Source organism: Pteropus alecto, unplaced genomic scaffold (assembly GCF_000325575.1).
Source record: "Pteropus alecto unplaced genomic scaffold, ASM32557v1 scaffold461, whole genome shotgun sequence".
Lineage (NCBI taxonomy): Eukaryota > Metazoa > Chordata > Mammalia > Chiroptera > Pteropodidae > Pteropus > Pteropus alecto.
Window position 1 is genome coordinate 132829 of NW_006431079.1, and position 6806 is coordinate 139634.

The following is a 6806-nucleotide window of genomic DNA, read 5'->3' on the forward strand; positions in this document are numbered from 1 at the left end:
ATTCAATCACTTGAATTAGCATGCAGCATTCAACAGATAGTGGCCAGGATTCAAAGCCAGCAGAGTCACTGGTTCAAACCAAAGCAACAGTTTCATTTAGCCATCCATTCAGTCATTCATTAATTCTTTCATTCATTTCAACTAAGCATTTATGCTTCCTATGTTCCAGGAACTGTGTGAAAATAGATGCACAGAGAAAAAGGAAAGACATTGTAGCTTTTATATGAAGCTTCCAACATTGTGAAAAAAACAAATGTTGAATCTTTGCAAGTACACTAGTGAACCTGCTTCACATAATGTAGATCTTTGGCTCTTTGTATTATCTATTTATAAAATACACTTAAAATAGCTTTTAATGTAAACATTAAAAAAACAAGACTTATGGAAATAGCAAAAGGAATGGTCAATATAACCAAAAGATGAACATGTATAAATATAGGTATATAATAGAGACTTGAGTAATAGCTAGCATTTGGAATGCTGACTCAAATGGTGGGCACAAGGTTAAGAATTTTAGATATACAGTTCTATTTTAATATCCATGAAATAATTTTAAGAACTTTATTTTATTTGTAGATAAAGAAACTTATTTTGATAATAAGTGTTAAGTGTTAAGTGTTATCCTAAGTTTACATAGCAAGTTGTAGAATCTAGTCGTGAATCTCAGACAGTTTGAATCCTGTCCATTCCTTTAGTAATTAATCTATAAATGAAATTAAATAATACTCATAATGAAGTCAAGTCTTTTGGAAATGGGTGGATAAAAAATCATTATTTCTGCTGTCTGACAGCTAATATATAAAAGAAGTGCCTAATTAATCAGAAACTTTACAGTTTCTATCAGAAAGAAGAGGCCATTTTTAAAGGAGAATTATCAATTTTTTTGGCAGAACAAATTAAAAATAGAAAGAAATTTTGATATTAAGATTGTAAACAAAGTTACCTACTGTATATTGTATATATTTAACATTTACAAGTGAAATATTGTTTTCTCAAGTATGAAATGTGTCTCATTACTATGTAAAACATATGTTTAACATCTAGGACATAATTAAAATATATTTACTTAAACAAATCATTTTGATGTAACAATGCTTTGTAATTAGAATATTATGGAATGAAATAATTTTAGTTTCAACATAATATACAGCTTAATAAAGTTACACCCTAAAAAGTTTAGAAGTTTACCCAGGTTCACCCAGCTCATAGCTAAGTTGAACCTCATCTCCAAGTTTTCTGGATGTATATTCTCGACTTTGCCAAAAGTATCTGGTTGCCTGTTAGCTAAAGCATTCAGAACAATAAACGAAGGAAGATTTTCCACCAAATATTTACAAACAGTAAGTCCTCAAAACATCTCAAAGCTAGCAAATTTTTTAGCATTATGGTTGAGTGCCAAGCCTGAAAGACCATGCGAATTTCTACCCTTATGGGTGGATAAATGAGGAATTCTGAAACTTTGAATTATGCCTGATTAACCCACTAAATAGGCTGTTGAAACTTAGGTTAATTAAGTTAAGTTTACTGGTTGGATTACATTTTTGTTTCTCCATCATGGTCTGTGAGTACAATACAACTTTAGAGAACAAAGTGTTCTCAAATAGTAAATGGAAATCATTTAATCGGATTCCTTACAAAAGCCAAAATCTTACTTTTTGAAATAAGAACCCATTCATCTTACAGCAATAAATTCAAAGTCATTATTATATAGTAGCCTTGTTTTTATTATTGTTTTTCTTTGGGGATAAATTTCTGGAGATTCTAGAGATTCAAATGTGAATTCAAAATTCATATTATGAGGCTATAATAATTGTGTGCTGTGGTCTGAATGTTTGAGTTTCCCCAGAGTTTATATGTTGGAATCTTAATTTCAAGGTGATAGTATTAGGAGGTTGGGCTTTTGGGAGGTGATTGGGTCATGAGGGAGGAGCCCTCATGATTGAGGTTAGCACGCTTGTAAAAGAGGCCCAAGGTGGTTACAGCCAGACAGTGCCATCTGCTAACAAGAAAGTGGGCCCTCAACCATGACACACCAGACACTCAATCTGTGGGCATCATGATCTTGGACTTCCCATTCTCCATTACTGTTAGAAATAAATGTTTATTGTTTATAAGCAAAAGAAAGAAAGAAAGAAGGAGAAGGAAGGCTGGAAGGAAGGAAGGAAGGGAGGAAGGAAGGAAGGAAGGAAGGAAGCAAGCACGCCCGCACGCACCAGGGATCACCATCACATTCTCAAGTGAGCATTGAGCAGTTCACTTTACATAAACACAACTAATCTTTCGGGATTCTGTTAATTTTGAACTAATCATTTTTTCTTAATATCTGGATTTGATGCACTTTTAATTAATAGTTATTGGTAGTATAAATAATCGATTATTTCATAGATAAATATTGGTTTTAAGTTTACTTTGATATTTCAGGTTAAGTAACACTAGACTTCAACTATAAAATGGTAACCTTAGCTTCATTTATTCAGCATGTGTGTGTTTTATGTGTTTTATCATGATATGTGTAAGATGCTCCTTTAAGCGTCTTGGGGAACGTGTGGAATGTCATGTAAAGTGAATTTTAAATAATTATTTGAGACAGGAATATGTTCTTTCCTAGCAAAAAGTATAAAATGAGTATCTTAAAGATATAGATAGAGAACTGTAGATTAAAAAGAGGTCTGAATGACTTCCAGATCAGACTTAGTCTACATTCCTTAAAGAGATGATCACTGATTAGTGTCATATTTGAGTGAGTGAATGATGGTGGAAACAGCTACCTTCAGCCTGAAGACTCAAGCTAATGCTCTTGCTAATTCCTATTTTAGAGTATCTTATGTCACCCCGCTGATGCGCCACTTAACAAATAGTCCACTAATAATAGTAATCAACTTTCATCCAGACTTTACTCTTAGCCAAGTACTGTGCTTAACCCTTGACTTACGTATTTCCATTTAATCCTCACAGTAATTTGGTGAGATAAATATTCCCATTACGCTAATTTTACCGAATGAACTGAGGCTTAGTTCAAGATATTTGTCCAATGTATTCAACTGGTATAATTCAATCCAGCTTTAAACTTCGGGTCAGACCAAATGTTAGAATGTATACTCCTACGTACTACTGTCTTCTAGTCAATTTCAGGACTTGAGTGCCTCAGTGAAGACCACTGGTTCCCAACTAGTTTCTGACATACGATTTCTCTCTCCCCACCCTCAACTCTCTGCCTAATTCCCTAAAACTGGCTGGACCTACATTCTGGCCCTGAGCACCAGGTCAGTTCTCAGGATCCTAACCTACTCTCATGTGCCCACCGGTGACCAGTTCCTGTTGATCTTATCTTCTAATGCCCATCACGTGTCTACTTCTCACCATGTTGACACCAAAATAATTGTCTAATTGATTTTCCTATATGTACATTTAGCCTTTCACAGAACAGCCTGGGTAAATTATTTATTAAAATAATATTACTCATTTTTAGTGGTATTAAATAATTACTTTCACTTGGTTAAAATTTCTCAGACAAGAAAAAAATGGTGCATTTCCCTTTTACAAATCCGAAGTATGAATCACTGTAGATAACCATTTTTGACCCTTTAAACTATTTCATGATTGAGATTCTTCAGTATCTGTAAATAATATGCTTTACTAAAGAAAACATAATTTCTTTTTTTTTAATAGAGTGACATTAGTTAACAAAATCCAGTAAGTTTCAGGTATACAATTTAACAGTAAGGCATATATATGTTGCATTGTGTGTTCACTGCCCATAGTTAGATTTCTTTCTGTCACCAGATATTTGATTCCTTTTACCCTATCTACCTCTCCTATCCCTCCTCACCCCCACACTCTGGTAACCACTAGTCTATTGTCCATGTCCATAAATCTCTGTTTGTAGCTTTTAGGTTTATATCCCACACATAAGTGATATCATGAGGTTTTCAACTTTTTCTATCTGGCCTATATCACTGAACATGATTATCTCGAGGTCCATTCATTGTCTCAAATGGCAATATTTCATCCCTTCTTATGGCTGAGTAATATTCCATTGTATATATGTACCACAGCTGCTTTAGCCAATTATCTATCATAGAACACTTCAGTTGCTCCCATGTCTTGGCCACCATCAGTAATGCTGCTGTGAACACTGGTATGCAAATATCTTTTCAGATATATGTTTTCAAGTCTTTAGGGTAAATACCTAGTAGAGGGATTGCTAGATCATATGGTAGATCAATTCTTAGTTTTTTGAAGAACCTTCATACTGTTTCCATAGTACCAATTTGCAGTCCCACCAGCAGTAAATGAAGGTTTTTTTCCTCCACATACTCTCCAACATTTGTTATTACATGTCCTGTTGATTATAGCTATTCTAACAGATGTGAGATGATATCTCATTGTGGTTTTGATGTGCATTTCCCTAATAGCTAGCAATGTTGAGCATCCTTTCATATGCTTGTCGGCCATTTGCATGTCTTCTTGAGAGAAGCATCTGTTCAGATCCTCTGCCAATTTTTTAATTGGATTGTTTGTTCTTTATTGTTCAGTTATATGAGTTCTTTAAATATTTTGGATATTAGGCCCTTATCAGAGGCATTGCTTGCAAATATATTTTCCCATTCAGATGGTTGTCTCATTACCTTGTTGACTGTTTCTTTTGCTGTGCAGAAGCTTTTTAATTTGATGTATTCCCATTCATTTACTTGTGCTTTTACTCCCCCTGCCTTTGAGGTCAAATTGATAAAATCTTTTTTAAGTCCAAGGTCTATGAGTTTAGTTCCTATGTTTTCTTCTATGTAATTTATTGTTTCAAATCTTATATTCAGGTCCTTAATCCATTTTGAGTTAATTTTGGTGTGTGGTGATAGACAACAGTCTAGTTTCATTTTTTTGCAGGTGGCTATCCACTTTTCCCAGCACCATTTATTGAGAAGGCTTTGCTTTCACCACCTTTTTTTTTTTTTTTTTTTTTGGCTCTTTTGTCGAAAATTATCAGCCCCTATAAACATGGGTTTACTTCTGGATCTCAGTTCTGTTCCTCTGATCCATGTATCTGTTTTTCTGCAAATACCATGTTGTTTTGATTATTGTCGCTTTGTGGTATAATCTGAAGTCAGGCAGAGTGATGCCTCCAGCCTTGTACCTTTTTCTCAGGATGGCTTTGGCGATTCAGGGTCTTTTGTGCTTCCATACAAATCTGATGATTTTTTGTTCTGTTTCTTTAAAAAATACAGATGAGATTTTGATGGGGATTGCACTAAATCTGTATAATGCTTTAGGTAATAAAGTCATTTTAACTATGTTGATTCTTCCAATCCAGGAGCATGGAATATCTTTCCATTTCTTTGTATCTTATTCAGTTTCTTTGAATGGGGTCTTATAATTTACATTATAGAGATTCTTCACGTTTTGTTAAATTTGTTTCTAGATATTTTATTGTTTTGTTGAAATTGGAAAAGGAATAATTTTTTCCACTTTTTTTCTGACTATTCATTATTATTAGAATATAGGAACAATATGGATTTTTGAACATTGATTTTGTATCCAGAGACTTTCCTATATTTGCTTATTGCTTCTAGTATTGTATTTATCTAGTCTTTAGGATTTTCTTTATAGAGAATCATGATATCCACAAATAGTGGCAGCTTGACTTCTTTGTTCCTATTTGGATGCCTTTTATATCTTCTCTTGCATGATTGCACTTGCTAGGATCTCGAATGTTATTCTGCATAACAATGGTGATAGCGGACAGCTTTGTCTTGTTCCTGATCTTAGAGGAAATCTTTTAGTTTTTCACCAGTAACTATAATGTTGGCTGAGAGTTTGTCATATATGGCCTTTATCATGTTAAGGTATTTTCCTTTGATACACATTTTTTAAGTGTTTGATCATAAATGATGCTGTATCTTGTCAATTGCTTTTTCTGCATCTATTGATACGATTGTATGATTCTTATTTTTTAATTTGTTTATGTGGTGTATCACATTAATCAATTTGCTTATGTTGAACCATCCCTGTGCCCCTGGCATGAAGTCCACTTGATCATGGTGTATAATCTTTTGTTGCTGTATTTGGTTCTCTAGTATCTTATTTAGGATTTTTGCATCTGTGTTCATGAGAGATATTGGTCTGTAGTTTTCTCTTTAAGTGTTATCTTTACCAGGTTTTAGTATCAGGGTAATATTGGCCTCATAAAATGAGTTTGGGAGTATTGCCTCCTCTTCGATTATTTGGAAGAGTTTGAGGACAATAGGTATTAAATCTTCTTTGAATATTTGGTAGAATTCCCTGGCGAAGCCATCAGGGAATTTTACTCTTTGGTAGGTTTTTAATGATTGTTTCAATTTCCATGTTGCTGATCTGTCTATTTAGATTTTCCAGATCTTCTTGATTCAGTCTAGGAAGATGGTATTTTTATAAGTACTGGTCCATTTCTTCTAGGTTATTAAATTTGTTATTATATACTTTTTCATAGTATTCTTACATGATCCTTTGTATTTCTGTGATGTCAGTTGTAATTTCCCCTCTTTCATTTCTGATTTTGTTTATTGGTGTCTTCCTCTTTTTTCTTTAGCGAGTCTAGCCAGAGGGTTGTCAATTTTATTAATCTTCTCAAAGAACCAGCTATTTGTTGTATTTATTTTTTCTATTTTTTCTTTGTCATTTTTTTGTTTTCAGTTTCATTTATTTCTGCTCTAATTTTGATAATTTCTTTCCTTCTGCTGACTTTAGGCCTCATTTGTTCTTCCTTTTCTAGTTTCTTAAGATGAAGTGTTAGGTTGTTTATTTGGGCTCGTTCTTATTTTTGGAAATAGGCT